Genomic DNA, 20,507 nt, shown 5'->3' with positions numbered 1-20,507 from the left:
TAGCACAGACATTACTTTTAGAGAATCCACCCACCCCCAGACTAGGAACTAGATGATGCTCACATGGGTGTCCTGGCTCTTACAACCAAGATGCCATCCTAGGCTGGCACTCGAGGAAGAATCCTCATTTCTGGTCCAGTGCATTCACTCTGAGGAGTATAAAACAAAGCAGAAGATAAAAATGGTGGAGACAATCCACTCATCCCTGCTTCCACATTGACATCGTTATGTAAGCTATCCCTAATGTAGCAGATATGTGAAATCTTATGAAAACGAACCATTTTGATCTTGACACTGCGCTACACGATGAAGACTGTCCATCACTTCTCTTGGCCCCCTCATCCTTACCCTAAGTGGTAACAGTCAGGTACCATTCATTTTTAATTGAAATTCAGGGTGTCCGTGGTACATTAATAGTATTTCTTGGCTCAGCACATATTTCAGTAATTGGAAATTGTTTTACTCCATTCATCTTTATTTTTAATTATATATTTATTTACAGATTCTCACATTTTCCAATTACAATAATAGAATGAATATCCATGAACACAAAGACCACAAATAAGCCCCTCCTTTATTCTTGACATCTGTTTATAGGATGCCTTCTCGAGTTGAGAATGGATTCGATTAATTTAATATTGGACCTCAGAGTTCCTCAGAGTTCCAGAATATATTGGTATAGTCACCATATACCACTCATAATGATGACCGGAAATCATCATTGATCCAATATTGTTCCTATTTTCCTACATATATTTCTATTTTTTATTGATTAAATAAAAAATTCACTAATAATGTTAGCAGTACAACTCAAAAAAGAGAAACAAGAAAAGTCTTGATGTATATAGAATAATTTGTACTTAAATATATATCTCTAATACATTGTTTTCCATATGTGCATTAATCAATATAATAGTTTGTATATCAATACTCAACACTGAGATGTAGCTGCCTTCTTTACTTATATTCCACGTTTCTTAATAATACAGTAAATTACTTTAATAAAAAAACAGAGAATTTCAACTGTTACTCACATTAATCTCCATCCTCCTATTATACAGAGGCAACCAGAGCTCCTGTCCTTGGAAGATGCTAAATCAGCTCTACTGCCTTCATTCTGAGGAGTACACAACACAGAAGATGATAAAAATATTGAGACCTAATCGCCACTGATCCTTGTTTTCTGCATTTCATTTACTCAGTAGTTAGGTATCATTAGTTTTTCTTTCTCTCTTATCTTAAAAGAAAAAAACTCAATCTTTAGTCTGAGGCAGAACAATTAAACTGTATTTACTGATGCATTTCTATCTAACTTTGGACCAGGAGGTGACCTTCACCCATTTATTTAATGGGCAGCAGTGTTTTCAGTGTTTGTTAACAGTATCTTTTGCCAAACAAAACACATTCATATTTGGACAATGTTTCACCTTATTTTTCCTTATGTTTATTTATATTTGCTTAAAGGTTCTAACACAGATCCATTAATAATAACAAATCTAAGTCTGTGAAATGCATACATAGATATGATCTATTTATATTCTTGTCATCTCTCTATAGAAACAGTTTCACCAGAAGGAAGAGACTACTATGGTCTGGGTTGGACCTCAGAGTTTCAGACATGTTTTCATCGTTCAGGACTCTTCCCGTCACGATCATCATCATTGGTCCATCACTGAGTCTCTTTTCTTCCATCATGTCTATATTTGTATTGATTAAATCATTAATTAATTGGTAATAATAAAAATAATATATGGTTCACTAAATATTCCAAGAATAAGACTCTTCAATACCTCTAACCTCAGTTTACAGAATCGTTTCCCACTAAGGGTCCATCTCTTCCAATTTTCAACCTCAATCCTATCCATTATCAATTATTCAAAAGAATATTTCTTATATTTATCATTGAACTATGAGTAAGTTTTTGATTAACTTAATACTTTTTAATAACACTGTGAGTACCCTCAAACGCACCACCAGTCCAAGACAACAACCTTGCCCATTGTTCAGCTTAGTTTCCTTCCTGACACAGGGGCGGTGTGACAAGTGAGCACAGCAGAAGCTGAAATAGCAGGAACATCCATCCTGAAGAATAACAAGCAGACAAGGTGATAAAAATACTGAGATACACTCTCCATTGATCCAAATATCACACTATTCATTTGCACAGTAATTGAGGCATTGACTAAATTATGGTAATATTTGTTTCTTTTTCCCTTAATAAATCAAATGTCAAAGTTGTAACTGACTCAGTCAGTAACCAATACCTGTCACTTTCTATATCACCCCTAGCCAAAGAGGTGATATACCACTTCTTTCCCAATGGTTACAAGTCTTTTCAATAAATTTTTTTTTAAAGAATTATGGGTTTTTTTTGATGTGGACCATTTTTAAAGTCTTTATTGAATTTGTTCCAATATCGCTTCTGTTTTATGTTTTGTTTTTTTGGCCACGAGGCATGTGGGATCTTAGCTCCCCGACCAGGGATCGAAACCACACCCACTGCATTGGAAGACAAATTCTTAACCACTGGACCACCAGGGAAGTCCCTCAATAAATATTAATGTATTAATATACGATAGTAATTTTTGCCTAACCACATATTTTTATAATTGGAAAAGGCTTCACATTCATCATTTTTTTATTTTACACATCTGTATATTCACTATTTCATTGATTCAGTTATAAAAATAGAAAAAATGCCTGGTCATAATAACCAAAACAAACATCTTTGTATATTCCTAACCACTGCCTATAAGGTCACTGCAAACAGGAAAATGGACTAGAATCCATTTGCATCGGACCTCAGAGCTCCAGACACGTATTCATCGTACACAACTCATACGCCACCGGTAGTCATCATCGATCCAATATTGTCCCTTTTTTTCTAAATATATTTCTATTTCTTTATTGTGTAAATCACAAATTCACTAATAATTTTATCAGTACAATTAGAAAAACAAGAAGAGCTTTTTTTTTTTTTTTTTTTTTTTTTTTTTTTTTTTTTTTTTTTTCATAAATGCCAGTCTAACTTTTATAGCTACTTTATTTATTTATTTATTTATTTATTTATTTTTTTGGCTCTGTTGGGTCTTCGGTTCGTGCGAGGGCTTTCTCTGGTTACGGCAAGTGGGGGCCACTCTTCATCGCGGTGCGGGGACCGCTCTTCATCGCGGTGCGCGGGCCTTTCACTATCGCGGCCCCTCCCGTTGCGGGGCACAGGCTCCAGACGCGCAGGCTCAGTAGTTGTGGCTCACGGGCCCAGCTGCTCCGTGGCATGTGGGATCCTCCCAGACCAGGGCTCGAACCCGTGTCCCCTGCATTAGCAGGCAGATTCTCAACCACTGCGCCACCAGGGAAGCCCCAGCTTTTTTTTTTTTTTACGTGATGATCCATTTATTTATTTATTTATTTATTTATTTATGGCTGTGTTGGGTCTTCGTTTCTGTGCGAGGGCTTTCTCTAGTTGCGGCAAGTGGGGGCCACTCTTCATCACGGTGCACGGGCCTCTCACTATCGTGGCCTCTCTTGTTGCGAAGCACAAGCTCCAGACATGCAGGCTCAGTAATTGTGGCTCACGGGCCTAGTTGCTCCACGGCATGTGGGATCTTCCCTGACCAGGGCTCAAACCCGTGTCCCCTGCATTGGCAGGCAGACTCTCAACCACCGCACCACCAGGGAAGCCCAAGAAGAGCTTTGATGTATATAGAATTATTCTTACTTTAATACATCTCTCATTAACACTCTCAGTTTTCCATGTATTCATTAATCAATACAATGATTCTTATACCAATTCTCAACACTGAGATGCAGCTGCCTTCTTTACTTATAGTCCACATTTCTTAATCATACATTGAATTACTTTAATAAAAAAACAAACTGAGGAAAAGAACTTCGACTATTACTCACATTAATCTCCATCCTCCTACTATTCAGAGGCAAGCACAGAGCTCATGCCCATGAAAGATGCTAAATCATCTCTATTGCCTTCATTCTGAGGAGTACAGAACACAGGAGATGATACAAATATTCAGACCTAATTGCCATTGATCCTTATTTTCCAAATTTAATTTACTCAGTATTTAGGTAGTTATTATTTTTTCTTTCAATACTTTCTATTTTGTTAAAAGAGAAAGCTCAATCTTTAGTCTGAGGCAGAACAATTAAACTGACTCTTACATATGCATTTCTATCCAAACTGGGTCAAATAGGTGACCCTCAGCCATTTATTTAATGGGCATCAGTGTTTTCAATGTTTGTTAACAGTAACTTTTGTCACAAAGTTCCAATTTGGACAGTTTCACCCTACTTTTCCTTATATGTTTATTTATACTTGCTTAATGGTTCCATCACAGATCCATTAATAACAACAAATCTAAGTCTATGAAATCAATATAAGAATATGATTTCTTTATATTCCTGACATCTCTCTATAGAAATAATTTCAAACAGGGAATAGACTACTTATGATCTGGGTTGGACCTCAGTTTCAGCCATGTTTTCATCGTTCAGGACTCTTCCCATCACGATCATCATCATTGGCCCATGATTGAGTCTCTTTTCTTTGTTCATTTCTATTTGTTTATTGACTAATTCAGTAAGTCACTCATAATAATTTTAAAACCCTATTATTCACAAATCCCAAGAAGAGTCATGATATTGCTATCTATAAATAGATCATTCTCACAGCAATGTACCTCTTTTTAAATTATATGCTGTTACTCATCTAGGCATTAATCAATTAATGTTTCATAAACTTCTGTATCACTGAGCTGCATTGTCCCTCTGTTATCCTATATGGAACTTTCAAATAGTACACTGTATACACACACAGAGGAAAAAAAATCACTGAAACCAAGACAAGAAATGTGACTATTACTCACATTGGTCTCTGTGCTTCTAACACAGAGATGCAATCATTAAGGTGCATCACCATGGAATAACGCTTCATCAGCGCGAATGTGTCCATTTTGAACAATACAAAGTACAGTCAATGAGAAAAAAAAACAAATTTATTGCTATTGACTCTTGCATTCTACATTTCATTTTCCCAGTCATTTAGGAATTTATAACTTTTTTATAATGAAGACATTGTTTTCTCTTAACAGGAAGAACAACTTCAGACTTGAGATTGACTCAGAACAATAAAATCAACTCTGAATAGTTCAAGTCTATCTGATACTTGGCCAGAGAGGTGATACCCTTGAGCCATCCATTTCATAATGGACATCAATGTTGGCAATTTTTATTAATATTTCTTGCCTCATTATATATGTTCCTAATTAGACAATAATTTACTGTTCTTCTTCATCATTATCTACGTATCTTTAATGGTGCTCTCATTGCTGTATTACTAATTTTTAAACTCAGTCTAAGCACTTGAACTTCTTAACATCTATGCATAGGGTGAAATAAACAAAGAAAAAGAGTACGGATTGTGTTGGGCCTCAGCGTTCCAGACCCTTATTTTTCATCATCCATGGTCATGTGTTAATCATCATTGATTCATTTGGGCCCAGGTTTAGTTCATTTATTTATATATTTGTATCAATTAAATCATCACTTCACTTACAATAATAAAATAAATATTTGAGTACCAAAAACCAAAGAACTAGCCATTGGATATCCCTGACTCTAATACCAACATAGATTATACCATTCATTAATAAATATGAATGTTATATATTATCAATTAATCAACATAAGGTCTCATATGATATTTATCATTGGGCCATAGTTAACTTTTTGATTATATTTACTACTTTCAAAGAATACAATGAAAACACTTAAACCAACTCCCCAAACCAAGACAGGAACCTTGGCTATAGCTCACCTGGGTCTCTGTCCCATAGCAACCTGAAAAGGAGAACCTTGATCAAAATGGAGGCTGAACTCACCTTGAGCTTCTATTCTGAAAAGTACCAAACAGAGAAGGTGATGACCGAGATTGAGACTTTCACACCATGGATCGGCGGATTTGTTGACTGATGCTTTCATTGGCTCAATTAGCATAACCAATGAAAACACATGAAGAGAAAGACCACATTTCTTTTGTATTGGACCTCAGCGTTCCAGACACATATTATTCGTCATCGATGACTCATACGCTGGCATTTATCATCATCGATCCAGAAGAGATGACTTTCTCTTCATTCATTCTATATCATTTATTGGTTAATTCATTAATTCACTAATTACAACTTTAAAACAATATGCTTCACGAAACACCAAGAAGTCCTTGTTATTCCTGATATGTATCCTGAGTCATTCTCAAATCAATGTATCTTTGTTATTAATTATACAACTTTTCATAAATGCTTTAATCACTGTGATTCTATTAATCACATATTTGTTACATGGACACATTGGACTTTCTGGAATATTTTTAATTCTTTTGGTTAATACAATGAAGACCCTTAACAAAACATCCAAACCAAGGAAAGAATTTGCTTATTACTCACATAGATCTCTGGGATCCTAAAACACAGATCCTATCCTAAGGCTGTCGATCAAGGAAAGGTCCTTAAATCAGGTCCACTGTATCACTTCTGAGGAGAAGAGGGAAGAACAGATGATAAAGACGGTTGAGACATTCTCTCCACTGATCACTGATTGCTTTTACCTTTCATTTAATCAGTCCTTAGGCAATCATTAATTTGGTGTGAATATTCATTTCTCTTACGAAAATGAACAAGTTTGACCCTTGACCAGATTATGAACATTATGTAAGACTTTTATTCCCTTAGAAAACAGTTAAGAGTCATATACCATTCACATATTTATATAATGGCCAATGCTTCATGCATTCATCTTTACTGATTTATATAATTATTTATAGATTCTCTCATTTATCCAATTATAATAATAGATGAAAATGCATGCACATAAGGATCAAATCAAGATCTCAGTATATTCCTGACATCTGTCTATAGAATACCTTCAAATAATGAAAATGTACTAGATTAATTTTATTGGGTCTCAGAGTTCCAGACCCACACTCATCGTATATGACTCATACGCTGCCAGTAGTCGTCATTAATCCAGTACTGTATCTCTTTTTCCTCATTCCTTTCCACACCATTTATTGATCAATTCATAATTCAGTAATTATAATTTTAAAAATCGTTATTCATCGGAACCACCAAAGAGCTTAGAAATCTCTAATATATATTTAGAATCATTCTCATGTCAATATCTTTCATTAATAACTCTCATTTTTCATTTTATGAATGAATCAATATAATACTTCATATTAATCCCATATTTCACACTGGGCTATTTGGATTTCATTGATTATATTTCACAACTTACAATAATACAGTCAATAGACTTAAATAAAATATTGAAACTAAGATCAAAATTTGTCTGTTACTCACATGGTCTCCACAGTCCTAACACGTGAATGCAACCAGAGCTCTCAGGACCACAGAAGAATCCTTCAACCAGCTTAAGTGCTCCCATTCTAAGGAGTACAGAGCAGAAAGGATGATAAAAAATTTCAGACCTTATCTCCATTGAGCCTTGTTATCCACATTTCATTTACTCATTTAAGCATTCATTAATTTTTCATAGTGTAGTATTTTTTTCTCTTAACAAGAGAAAACCTTAAACTTGAGACTGATCCAGAACAATAATGTTGACTCTTACTTATCAGTGTCTGTATGATCCTTTCAGCAAAAGGGCAAGACACTTATTCATTTATTGCTTAAAGGGCATGAATGTTTTCTATTTTATTAATAATATTTCTTGCCTGACCACATATGATCCTGGTGGACAATGCTTCACCTTCTCCTTTTCATCTTTTTTTTACATTTTTTCAGGGCTCAATTACTGATTTATTATTATTAATACATTTAACCCCAAAAATGGTATATGATGTTTGTATTTTCCTAACATCGACCCATGGGGTCATTTATAACAGAACATTGGCTAGATTTTGCATTGTGTGGAATCAGGGTTACAGACACATGGTACTCACCATATATGACTCCTATGCCTCCAGTCATCATCAGTGGTCCAGGAGGGGCTCTTGTCTCCAGTATCATCTACATCTGTTTATTGATTAATTCACTATTATTTAAATGACTTCCCTGGTGGTCCAGGGGTTAAAACTCCATGCTGCCAATGCAGGGGGCCCGGGTTTGATCCCTGGTCAGGGAACTAGATACCACATGCTACAACTAAGAGCTCACATGCCACAACTAAAGACCCTGCATGCCACAACTAAAGATCCTGAATGCTGCAACTAAGACCCGGCATAGCCAAATAAATAAATATTTATAAATAAATAAATAAATAAACATAAGTCACACAAATAAATCATGAGTAAGACCCTTAAATATCCCTAACATCCATCTAAACCATCATCTCCCCTGACACTCAACTCTTTCATTAACTGAACTCAGTTTTTCATATATGGATTAATCATCATATTCCTTCATTTCAATGATATTTGACTTTGGCAAGTTTGGACTTCTATTATATTTAATACTTTTTAACAATACAATAAGTGTCTTTTTAAAAATACTGCTCAATCCAAGACAAGAACACTGACTACTACTCACATTGTTCCCCTTCCTCCTAACACACAGATGCAACCACAGGGCTCCTGACCATGCAAGATGCTTAGATCAGCTCAAGGGCATCCATTCTGAGGAGTACAGGGCAGAGCAAATGATAAAAAACTGAGAACTAATCTCCATTGATCCTTGCTTCTGCACTTCATTTTTCAGTGGTTTAGACAATCATTAATTTGGAGTACATTTATTTCAATTTCTCTTAAGAAAATGAACTTAAAACTTGACGCTGACCGAGAAAATGAGCAGTGATTATTACTACAATTGTCCATATTTCTCTTAGTCAAAGATTTTTCATGTACCATTTATTTCTCTTTGGACTTCACTGTTTTCAAGTTTACTAATATTGTTTCTTCTATCACCACATATGTTTATAATTGGACAATATTTCACTGCCTTCATCTTTATTTATTTATATGCTTGTTTATTGTTTATTTGATTAACCTAATTATAAAATATAAAGAAAATGCATAAACATAAAGACCAAAAACAAGTCCCTTGTATATATCAGACAAGTGTCTCTAGAATCAACTCAAATAGGACAATGGACTAGATTCTATTTGCATCGGACATCAGACTTCCAGTCATCGTACACAACTCATATGCCACCAGTAGTCATCATCGAACCAATATTGTCCCTCTTTTTATTCACTCATTTCTACATGCTTTATTGACTAATTCAGAAAATCAATCATAATAATTTAAAACAGTTTATTCACAAAACCCAAGAAGAGTCATGATATCCTTATTCTGTAAATAATTCATTCTCACAGCAGAGTATCTTTCTTAAAAATAATGATGCCATTTTTCAACTATGCAGTAATCAATTAATGTTTCATAAAATTCAATATATATCACTGAGCTACAGTTGGCCTTCTTTTATTCTGTATGGAACTTTCAAATAAAACAGTGAATAAATGCACAGGAAAAAAAAAATCACTGAAACTGAGACAAGAAATTTGACTATTATTCACATTGGTTCCTGTGAATCTAACACAGCGATGCAATCATAAGATGCATGACCATGGAATAATGCTTAATCAGCTCGAATGTGTCCATTTTCAGAAGTACAATGCACAGTGGATGTTTAAAAAGAAAAGGAAAATTTATTGCGATTGATTCTTGCTTTCTAGATTTATAGTACTCAAATCATTAGGAATTTATAACTTTTTCATAATTTAGAGAATTTTTCTATGAACAAAAAGAACCTCAAACTTGAGAATGACACAGATCAATAAAACTGACACTTAATCATCACATCTGTATGATGCTTGGCCAAAGAGGTGACACCATTGATCCATTCGTTTCCTAATGGGCATCAGTGCTGGCAATTTTCATCACTATTTCTTGGCTGACAATATATTTTCATAGGTACATAATAATTTACCTTTTCTTCTTAAGCTGTTATTTATATATCTTTAATGGTTAATTATTTATCCATTAATAATACTAAATCAAAATCTATTAACCCAAACTAAGAGCATGACTTTATATATTTCAATCATCTGTCCATAGGATAAGATCAATGTAGAAAATAGAGTGTGTACACTTCTTGGCCCTCAGGCTTCCAGATACTTATGGTTCCTTGCCCATGCCTCATCCTCTACCCAACTTCATCTTTGGTCCCCTTGGGTCCAATTTTAGTTCATTCATTGGTACATCTCTATCAATTAAATCATTATATCATTAATACTAATGAAAGAAAAACATGAATACCCAAAACCCAAGAACCAGACCAGCGAATATCCCTAACTTCTCTCCAATCATTATCACCATACATGAGATCTCCTTGGTTAATGAATTTCCAGGTTCTAGATTATCACTTCATCAGCATAAGCTCTCATGGTTATTTTTCAACAGGCCATCATCAACCCTTTGATATATGTCGATTACGCTTGAAAATACAATGAAAACACTTAAACCAATTCCCCAAACCAAGAGAGGAACACTGGCCATGACTCACCTGGGTCTCTGTCCCATAGCAACCAGAAAAGGAGAGCCTTGATCACAATGGAGGCTGAAATCACCTTGAGCTGCTATTCTGAAAAGTACCAAACAGAGAAGGTGATGACCGAGATTGAGACTTTCTCTCCTTTGATCCGCAGATTTGTTGATTGATGCTTTCATTGGCTTAATTAGCATAACCAATGAACATGCATGAAGAGAAAGACCACATTTCTTTTGCATTGGACCTCAGAGTTCGAGACACGTATTATTTATCATCGATGACTCATACGCCGGCATTTATCATCACTGATCCAGAAAAGATGAATGTCTCTTCATTCTATATTGTTAATTGATTAGTTCATTGATTCACTAATTATAATCTATAACTCCATGAGTCACAAAACCCAATAAGGCCTTGATACCACTAACATGTCTCTAGAAAGATACTCACATCATTATATCTCTTTCATATTTATGATCAGTTTTTCAAATCTGCATTTATCAATATAATGCTTCATATTAATCTCTTTATTATCAATAGGATAAAAATGGTCTTCTTTAATTATACTTCAAATATTTTATTAATACAGTAAATATGTTAGACAAACCACCCAACCCAAGACTACAAACTTGATTCTGCTCACACTGTTCTCTTGGCTCCTAAAACAAAGATGCCATCCTAGGCTGGTGCTCAAGGAAGAATCTTTCTTTCAGGTCCAGTGTGTCCACTCTGAGGAGTATAAAGCAAAGCAGATGATAAAAATGGTGCAGACACTCTCCACTTTCCCTTACTTCAACATTCACACAGATATTTAGGCAATCATTAATTTAGTGTATGTATTAAGTCTGTTTAAAACGAACCACTTCAATCTTGCCACTGAGCCAGAATATGAAGGTTGTCTACAAATTATCCTGTCTACTTCATTCTTATCCTAAGTGGTAATGGTCATGTACCATTCATTACTAATTGAACTTCAGGGTTTCCATGATATATTAATAATATTTCTTGTCTCACCACATATTTTGGTAATTGGAAAGTGTTTTACTCCATTCATCGTTAGTTTTAATTATATATTTATTTATAGATTCTCCTATTATCCAATTATAATAATAGAATGAAATGCATGAACACAAAGACGAAAAACAAGCCCCTCATTTATTCCTAACATTTGTCTATAGGACACCTTCTCAAGTTGAGAATGGACAAGCTTAATTTAATATTGGACCTCAGAGTTCCAGACATGTATTCATCGTATACAACTCATATTGATGATGACCAGAAATCATAATCGATCCAGTACTGTTCTTCTTTCTACATACATTTCTATTTCTTTATTCATTAAATTAAAAACTCACTAATAATTTTAGCAGTACAATTCAAAAAACCCAGGAAGACCCCTGATGTACATAGAATTATTCTCAGTTTAATACATCTCACACTAACAGTCTCAGTTTTCCATATATGCATTAATCAATACGATGGTTTGTATATCCATACTCAACACCGAGATACAGCTGCCTTCTTTATTTATATTCCACATTCCAAACAATACAGTGAATTACTTTAATTTAAAAAAAACTGAAAAAAGAACTTCAACTATTACTCACATTAATCTTCATCCTCCTATTATACAGAAGCAACCACAGAGCTCATGCCCATGGAAGATGCTAAATGATGCATTCATTCTGGGGAGTATAGAACATGAAAGATAATAAAAATATTGAGATCTAATCACCACTGATCCTTGTTTTCTACATTTCATTTAGTCAGTATTTAGATATTTATTATTTTTTCTTATTCTCTCTATTTTTTGTCTTGTTAAAAGAAAAAACACAACCATTTGGCTAAAGCAGAACAATTAAACTGATGCCTACTTATGCATTTCTATCTAATCCTGGTCAAATAAGTGATCCTCACCCATTTATTTAATGGGCATCAGTGTTTTCAATGTTTATTAACCGTATCTTTTGCCTCATGAAATATGTTCAATTTGGACCATGCTTCACCCTATTTTTTCCTTATATGTAATTTATATTTGCTTAATGGTTCCATCACAGATCCATTAATACTAACAAATCTAAATCCATGAAATCAATATAAGAATATGATCTTTAAATATTCCTGACCTCTTTCTACAAAAGCAATTTCAAAGAGGGAGAGACTACTTATGTTCTGGGTTGGACCTCAGAGTTTCAGACATGTTTTCATCGTTCAGGACTCTTCCCGAAACGATCATCATCATTGGTCCATGACTGAGTCTCTTCTCTTCGTTCATTTGCATATTTGCATTGATTAAATCATTAATTAATTGGTAATAATCCCAAGAATAAGACCCTTCAATATCCCTAATTCTCAGTTTACAGAATCATTTCCCATTAAGTTTCCATCTCTTGTATTATTCAACCTCAATCCTGCCCACTATCAATTATTCAAAATAACATTTCTTCTCAGATTTATCATTGAACTATGAGTAATTTTTGATTAATTTAATACTTTTTAATAACACCATGACTACCCTCAAACACATCACCTAATGCAAGAACACCAACCTTGCCTGTTATTTACCTTAGTTACTTTCTGACACAGAAGCAGCAGGACAACTGAGCACAGCAGAAGCTGAAGTAGTGGGAACATCTGTCCTGAAGAGTAACAAGCAGACAAGGTGATAAAAATATTCAGATTTATCTATTTATTTATTTATTTATTTATTTATTTATTCTCCATTTATCCAATATTCCGCTATTAATTTGCACAGTAATTTAGTCATTTACTAAATTATGGTAATTATTTATTTGTTTTTTCCTTAATGAATCAAATGTCAAAGTGGTTACTGACTCAGTCAGTAACTAATACCTATCATTTTCTGTATCACTCTTAACCAGAGATAACATCTTTATATCACTTTTTACCTAAAAACGTCTTTTCAATATATATTAATGTATTTGTATATAATAGTAATTTTTGACTAACCACATATTTTTATTATTGAAAAGCCTTCATATTCATCATTATTTAATTTACAAATTTGTATATTGACTATTTCATTGATATAATCATAAAAATTTTAAAAATGCATGGTCATAATAACCAAAACAAATATCTTTGTATATTCCTAACCTCTGCCTATAGGATCACTTCAAACAAGACAATGGAATAGATTCCATTTGCATTGGACCTCAGAGTTCCAGACACGTATTCATCGTACACGACTCTTACGCCACGGGTAGTCATCATTGATCCAATACTGACCCTCTTTTCTACATACATTTTTATTTCTTTATTGTATAAATCACAAATTCACTGATAATTTTAGCATTACAATAAAAAACCAAGAGTATTGATGTATATGGAATTATTCTTAGTTTAATATATGTCATATTAATGCTCAGTTTTCCATATATGCATTAATCAATATAATGGTTGGTAATAACATACTCAACACTGAAATGCAGCTACCTTCTTTACTCATATTCCACATTTCTTAATGATAGAGTGAATGTCTTTAATAAAAAAACAAACTGAAAAAAGAACTTCAACTATTACTCACATTAATCTCCATCCTCCTGTTATACAGAGGCAACCACAGATCTGGTGACCATGGATGATTCTAAACCATCTCTAGTGCATTCATTCTGAGTACAAACCACAGAAGATGATGAAAATACTGAGACCAGAAGCCACAGATCTTTGTTTTTGGAATTTCATGTACTCACTATTTAATTATTTATTAGTTACTGTTTTTCTATTTATTTTTTACCTTGTTAAAATAAAAACCTCAATCTTTAGTCTGAAAAAGAATAATTTAATGACTCTTACGTAGGCATGTCTATAGAAACCTGGTCAAGGAGGTGACCCTCACCCATTTATTTAATGGGATTCAGAATTTTCAGTTTTTATTCACAATATCTTTTGCTTCAACAAAGGTGTTCATATGAGAAAAATACTTCACCCTATTTTTCCTTATACATTTATATTTGCTTAATGATTCCATCACAGATCAATTACTAATAACAACTATAACTCTATGAAATCAACAAGAATATGATCTTTTGGTATTCCTGACATCTCCCTATACAAACAATTTTAACAAAGGAAGTAGACTACTTAATGCTCTGCATTGGACCTCAGAGTTTCAGACATGTTTTCATCACTCAGGACTATTCTTGGGACAATCATCATACTTGGTCCATGAATATGTCTCTGTTCTTTGTTCATTTCTATTTGTTTATTGACTGATCAAGTAATCCATTCACAAACATTTTCAGACTCTATTTTCTGCAAAACCCAAAAAGAGCATGATATCCCTACTGTGTAAATAGTTCAATTTCATATCAATGAAACTTTTTTGAATTAGATGCTGTTTTCATTTATTTATTAATCATTTAATGTTTCATCAAATTCTCTATTTCTTATTGAGCTTGGCCATCTACTATTCTGTATGGAAATTGTGAACTTTACCCTTAATACACACAGACACACACACACACACGCAAACACAGAAATCAACAAAACCATGAGAAAAAATATGATTAAATATTTCTTAATAGATCTTTATTGGAGTATAATTGCTTCACAATACTGTGTTAGTTTCTGTTGCACAACAAAGCGAATCAGCCATATGCATACACATGTCCCTATATCCCCTCCCTCTTGAGCCTCCCTCCCATCCTCCCTACCCCACTCCTCTAGGTCATAACAAAGCACCGACCTGATCTCCCAGTGCTATGCTGTTGCTTCCCACCAGCCAACTATTTTATATTCAGTAGTGTATATATGTCAATGCTACTCTCACTTCGCCCTCCCACCCCATGTCCACAAGTCCATTTTCTATGTCTACCTCTTTATTCCTGCTCTGCACCTAGGTTCATCAGTACCTTTTTTTTTTTTTTTAGGTTCCATATATATGCGTTAGCATACGGTATTTGTTTTTCTTTCTGACTTACTTCACTCTGTATGACAGACTCTAGGTCCATCCACCTCACTACAAACAACTCAATTTCGTTTCTTTTTTTTTTTTTTTTAAATTTTTATTTATTTATGGCTGTGTTGGGTCTTCGTTTCTGTGCGAGGGCTTTCTCCAGTTGCGGCGAGCGGGGGCCACTCTTCATCGCGGTGCGCGGGCCTCTCACCATCGCGGCCTCTCTTGTCGCGGAGCACAGGCTCCAGACACGCAGGCTCAGTAATTGTGGCTCACGGGCCCAGTTGCTCCGTGGCATGTGGGATCTTCCCAGACCAGGGCTCGAACCCGTGTCCCCTGCATTGGCAGGCAGACTCTCAACCACTGCGCCACCAGGGAAGCCCAATTTCGTTTCTTTTTATGGCTGAGTAATATTCCATTGTTTACATGTGTCACATCTTCTTTATCCATTCATCTGTCGATGGACACTTAGGTTGGTTCCATATCCGGGCTATTATAAATAGAGCTGCAATGAACATTGTGGTATATGTCTCATTTTGAATTATGTTTTTCTCAAGGTATATGCCCAGTAGTGGGATTGCTGGGTGGTATGGTAGTTCTATTTTTAGTTTTTTAAGGAACCTCCATACTGTTTTCCATAGTGGTTGTATCAATTTACATTCCCACCAACAGTGCAGGAAGGTTCCCTTTTCACCATACCCTTACCAGCATTTATTGTTTCCAGATTTTTTGATAATGGCCATTCTGACTGGCATGAGGTGATACCTCATTGATTTGATTTGCATTTCTCTAATAATTAGTGATGCTGAGCATCTTTTAATGTGCCTGTTGGCCATCTGTATGTCTTCCTTGGTGAAATATCTATTTAGGTCTTCGGCCCATTTTTTAACTGGATTGTTTTGTTTTGTTTTGTTTTGTTTTGTTTTGATATTGAGCTCCATGACTTGTTGTATATTTTGGAGATTAATCCTTTGTCTGTTGTTTCATTTGCAAATATTTTCTCCCATTCTGAGGGTTGTCTTTTTGCCTTGTTTATGGTTTCCTTTGCTGTGCAAAAGCTTTTAAGTTTCATTAAGTCCCACTGTTTATTTTTGTTTTTATTTCTGTTACTCTAGGAGGTGGGTAAAAAAGATCTTGCTGTGGTTTATGTCAAAGAGTGTTTTTCCTATGTTTTCCTCTAAGAGTTTTATAGTGTCTGGTCTTACGTTTAAGTCTTTAATCCATTTGAAGTTAATTTTTGTGTATGGTGTTAGGTAGTGTTCTAATTTCATTCTTTTACATGTAGCTGTCCAGTTTTCCAGCACCACTTATTGAAGAGGCTGTCTTTTCTCCATTGTATGTTCTTGCCTCCTTTGTTGTAAATTAGGTGCCCATAGGTGCGTGGGTTTATCTCTGGGCATTCTATCCTATACCATTGATCTATATTTCTGTTTTTGTGCCAGTACCATACTGTCCTGATTACTGTAGCTTTGTGGTATAGTTTGAAGTCGGGGAGCTTCATTCCTCCAACTCCATTTTTCTTTCTCAAGATTGCTTTGGTTATTCAGGGTCTTTTGTGTTTCCATACAAATTGTAAAATTTTTTGTTCTAATTCTGTGAATAATGCCATTGGTAGTTTGATAGGGATTGCACTGAATCTGTAGCTTGCTTTGGGTAGTAGAGTCATGTTCACAATGTTGATTCTTCCAACCAGTTGATTGGAAGATCAATTGATCACCTCCTTAGGCACATTTATTCCTAGGTATATTATTCTTGTTCTTACAATGGTAAATGGGAGTGTTTTCTTAATTTCTCTTTCTGACTTTTTGTTGGTGGTGTATAGGAATGCCAGAGATTTCTGTGCATTAATTTTGTATCCTGCAACCTTACCAAATTCATTGATTAGTTCTAATAGTTTTCTGGTGGCATCTTTAGTATTTTCTGTGTATAGTATCATGTCATCAGCAAACAGTGACAGTTTTCCTTCTTCTTTTCCAATTTGTATTACTTTTATTTCTTTTTCTTCTCTGACTGCTGTGGTTAGGACTTCCAAAACTATGTTGAATAAGAGAGGTGAGAGTGGACATCCTTGTCTTGTTCCTGATCATAGTGGAAATGCTTTCAGTTTTTCACCACTGAGTATGATGCTTGCTGTGGGTTTGTCATGTTGAGGTAGGTTCCCTCTATGCCCATTTTCTGGAGAGTTTTTATCATAAATGGGTGTTGACTTTTGTCAAAAGCTTTTTCTGCATCTATTGAGATGATCATATGGGTTTTATTCCTTATTTTGTTAATGTGGTGTATCACATTGATTGATTTGCATATATTGAAGAATCCTTGCATCCCTGGGATAAATCCCACTTGATCATGGTGCATGATCCTTTTAATATGTTGTTGGATTCTGTTTGATAGTATTTTGTTCAGGATTTTTGCATCTATGTTCATCAGTGATGTTGGTCTATACTTTTCTTTTTTTGTGATATCTTTTTCTGGTTTTGGTAACAGGGTGATGGTGGCTTTGTAGATTGAATTTGGGAGTGTTTCTGCCTCTGCAATTTTTTGGAAGAGTTTGAGAAGGATGGGTGTTAGCTCTTCTCTAAATGTTTGATAGAATTTGCCTGTGAAGCCATCTCGTCCTGGACTTTTGTTTGTTGGAAGATTTTTAATTATGGTTTCAATTTCACTACTTTTGATAGGTCTGTTTATATTTTCTAATTCTTTCTGGTTCAGTCTTGGAAAATTGCACCTTTCCAAGAATTTCCATTTCTTCATGGTTGTCCATTTTATTGGCATATAGTTGTTTGTAGTAGTCTCTTATAATCCTTTGTATTTCTGCACTGTCGGTTGTGATTTCTCCTTTTTCATTTCTAATTTTATTGATTTGCATCTTCTCCCTTTTTTTCTTGATGAGTCTGGCTAAGGGTTTATCAATTTTGATTATCTTCTCAAAGAACCAGCTTTTAGTTTTATTGATCTCTGCTATTGTTTTATTCATTTCTATTTCATTTATTCCTGCTCTGATCTTTATGATTTCTTTCCTTCTACTGACTTTGGATTTTCTTTGTTCTTCTTTCTCTAGTTGTTTTAAATGTAGAGTTAGATTGTTTATTTGAAATTTTTCTTGTTTCTTGAGGTGAGATTGTATTGCTCTAAACTTCCCTCTTAGAACTGCTTTTGCTGCGACCCATAGGTTTTGGGTCGTTGTGTTTTCATTGTCATTTGTTTCTATGTATTTTTTTATTTCTTCTTTGATTTCTTCAGTGATCTTTTGGTTATTAAGTAGCACACTGTTTAGCCTCCATGTATTTGTGTTTTTTACAGTTTTTTTCCTGTAATTGATTTCCAGTCTTATAGCTTTGTGGTCAGAAAAGATGCTTGATATGATTTCAATTTTCTTAAATTTTCCAAGGCTTCATTTGTGACCCAAGATGTGATCTATCCTGGAGAATGGTCCATGTGCACTTGAGAAGAAAGTGTATTCTGCCACTTTTGGGTGGAATGTTCTATAAATATCAATTAGATCTATCTGGTCTGTGTGTCATTTAAAGCTTGTGTTTCCTTATTTATTTTCTGTTTGGATGATCTGTCCATTGATGTAAGTGGGGTGCTAAAGTCCTCTACTATTATTGTGTTTCTGTTGATTTCTCTTTCATGGTTGTTAGCATTTGCCTTACGTATTGAGGTGCTCCTATGTTGGGTGCATAAATATTTATAATTGTTATATCTTCTTCTTGGATTGATCCTTTGATCATTATGTAGTGTCCCTCCATATCTCTTGTAAGAGTCTTTATTTTAAAGTCTATTTTAACTGATACGAGTATTGCTACTCCAGCTTTCTTTTGATTTCCATTTGCATGAAATATCTTTTTTCCATCCCTTCACTTTCTGTATGTGTATGTGTCTTTCTGTGTCTGTATGTGTCACTAGGTCTAAAGTGGGTCTCTTGTAGACAGCATATATAAGGATCTTGTTTTTGTATCCATTCAGCCAGCCTGGGTCTTTTGGTTGGAGCTTTTAATCCATTTACATTCAAGGTGATTATTGATATGTATATTCTTATTACCATTTTCTTAATTAATTTGGGCTTGTTTTTGTGGGTCTTTTTCTTCCTTTGTGTTTCCCACTTAGAGAAGTTCCTTTACATTTGCTGTAAAGATGGTTTGCTCGTACTGAATTCTCGTAGCTTTTGCTTGTCTGTAAAGCTTTTGATTTCTCCATTGAATCTGAATGAGATCCTTGCAGGAAAGAGTAATCTTGGTTGTACGTTTCCCCTTTCATCATTTTAAATATGTCCTGCCACTCCCTTCTGGCTTGCAGAGTTTCTGCTGAAAGATCACCTGTTAACCTTATGGGGATTCCTTTGTATGTTATTTTTTGTTTTTCCCTTGCTGCTTTTAATATTTTTTCTTTGAATTTAATATCTGTTAGTTTGATTAACATGTGTCTTGGTGTGTTTTCCCTAGGGTTTATCCTGTATGGGACTCTCTGTGCTTCCTGGACTTGGGTGACTATTTCCTTTCCCATATTAGGGAAGTTTTCAAGTATAATCTCTTCAAATATTTTCTCAGACCATTTCTTTTTCTCTTCTTCTTCTGGGACCCCTATAATTCGAATGTTGGTACATTTAGTGTTGTCCCAGAGGTCTCTGAGATTGTCTTCAATTCTTTTCATTCTTTTTTCTTTATTCTGCTCCTTGGCAGTTATTTCCACCATTTTGTCTTCCAGCTCACTTATTCGTTCTTCTGCCTCAGTTATTCTGTTATTGATTCCTTCTAGTGTATTTTTCATTTCAGTTATTGTGCTGTTCATCTCTGTTTCTTCTTTAGTTCTTCTAGATCTTTGTTAAACATTTTTTGTATTTTCTCAATCCATGCCTCCATTCTACTTCCGAGATTCTGGATCATCTTTACTATCATTACTCTGAATTCTTTTTCAGGTACATTGCCTATTTCCTCTTTATTTATTTGGTCTTGTAGGTTTTCACCTTGCTCCTTCATCTGTGACATATTTTTTGCCATCTCTTTTTTTTTTTTTTTTTTTATGAGTGGGATTGTTTCCTGTCTTACTGGTTGTTTGGTCTGAGGCTTCC

The 20,507-nt window shown here is 34.6% G+C and overlaps 10 non-coding genes and 3 pseudogenes across 10 annotated transcripts; all 13 read right to left on the bottom strand.

Annotated features, from left to right (window-relative positions):
* Nucleotides 1–638: 638 nt before the first annotated feature.
* LOC114237289 (small nucleolar RNA SNORD113/SNORD114 family) lies at nucleotides 639–729 on the bottom strand (annotated as a pseudogene).
* An 868-nt stretch (nucleotides 730–1,597) lies between these two features.
* On the bottom strand, nucleotides 1,598–1,669 carry LOC114237274 (small nucleolar RNA SNORD113/SNORD114 family). The gene has a single exon (XR_003622971.1). It is a non-coding gene; the product is annotated as a small nucleolar RNA SNORD113/SNORD114 family (small nucleolar RNA).
* Nucleotides 1,670–2,795: 1,126 nt separating this feature from the next.
* On the bottom strand, nucleotides 2,796–2,867 carry LOC114237314 (small nucleolar RNA SNORD113/SNORD114 family). The gene has a single exon (XR_003623006.1). It is a non-coding gene; the product is annotated as a small nucleolar RNA SNORD113/SNORD114 family (small nucleolar RNA).
* A 1,606-nt stretch (nucleotides 2,868–4,473) lies between these two features.
* LOC114237296 (small nucleolar RNA SNORD113/SNORD114 family) lies at nucleotides 4,474–4,543 on the bottom strand. Its single transcript, XR_003622988.1, has one exon. It is a non-coding gene; the product is annotated as a small nucleolar RNA SNORD113/SNORD114 family (small nucleolar RNA).
* Nucleotides 4,544–6,053: 1,510 nt separating this feature from the next.
* LOC114237327 (small nucleolar RNA SNORD113/SNORD114 family) lies at nucleotides 6,054–6,128 on the bottom strand. Its single transcript, XR_003623017.2, has one exon. It is a non-coding gene; the product is annotated as a small nucleolar RNA SNORD113/SNORD114 family (small nucleolar RNA).
* Nucleotides 6,129–6,968: 840 nt separating this feature from the next.
* On the bottom strand, nucleotides 6,969–7,040 carry LOC114237343 (small nucleolar RNA SNORD113/SNORD114 family). The gene has a single exon (XR_003623032.1). It is a non-coding gene; the product is annotated as a small nucleolar RNA SNORD113/SNORD114 family (small nucleolar RNA).
* A 902-nt stretch (nucleotides 7,041–7,942) lies between these two features.
* Nucleotides 7,943–8,016, bottom strand: LOC114237347 (small nucleolar RNA SNORD113/SNORD114 family). The gene has a single exon (XR_003623036.1). It is a non-coding gene; the product is annotated as a small nucleolar RNA SNORD113/SNORD114 family (small nucleolar RNA).
* Nucleotides 8,017–9,138: 1,122 nt separating this feature from the next.
* LOC114237278 (small nucleolar RNA SNORD113/SNORD114 family) lies at nucleotides 9,139–9,202 on the bottom strand (annotated as a pseudogene).
* Nucleotides 9,203–10,759: 1,557 nt separating this feature from the next.
* On the bottom strand, nucleotides 10,760–10,834 carry LOC114237322 (small nucleolar RNA SNORD113/SNORD114 family). The gene has a single exon (XR_003623012.1). It is a non-coding gene; the product is annotated as a small nucleolar RNA SNORD113/SNORD114 family (small nucleolar RNA).
* Nucleotides 10,835–11,740: 906 nt separating this feature from the next.
* LOC114237267 (small nucleolar RNA SNORD113/SNORD114 family) lies at nucleotides 11,741–11,817 on the bottom strand (annotated as a pseudogene).
* Nucleotides 11,818–12,698: 881 nt separating this feature from the next.
* On the bottom strand, nucleotides 12,699–12,770 carry LOC114237277 (small nucleolar RNA SNORD113/SNORD114 family). The gene has a single exon (XR_003622974.1). It is a non-coding gene; the product is annotated as a small nucleolar RNA SNORD113/SNORD114 family (small nucleolar RNA).
* A 920-nt stretch (nucleotides 12,771–13,690) lies between these two features.
* LOC114237310 (small nucleolar RNA SNORD113/SNORD114 family) lies at nucleotides 13,691–13,762 on the bottom strand. Its single transcript, XR_003623002.1, has one exon. It is a non-coding gene; the product is annotated as a small nucleolar RNA SNORD113/SNORD114 family (small nucleolar RNA).
* An 876-nt stretch (nucleotides 13,763–14,638) lies between these two features.
* Nucleotides 14,639–14,710, bottom strand: LOC114237293 (small nucleolar RNA SNORD113/SNORD114 family). Its single transcript, XR_003622986.2, has one exon. It is a non-coding gene; the product is annotated as a small nucleolar RNA SNORD113/SNORD114 family (small nucleolar RNA).
* Between the last annotated feature and the right edge of the window lie 5,797 nt (nucleotides 14,711–20,507).

Source organism: Balaenoptera acutorostrata, chromosome 3 (genome assembly GCF_949987535.1).
Source record: "Balaenoptera acutorostrata chromosome 3, mBalAcu1.1, whole genome shotgun sequence".
NCBI lineage: Eukaryota > Metazoa > Chordata > Mammalia > Artiodactyla > Balaenopteridae > Balaenoptera > Balaenoptera acutorostrata.
This window is presented reverse-complemented; position numbering and strand designations above follow the sequence as displayed.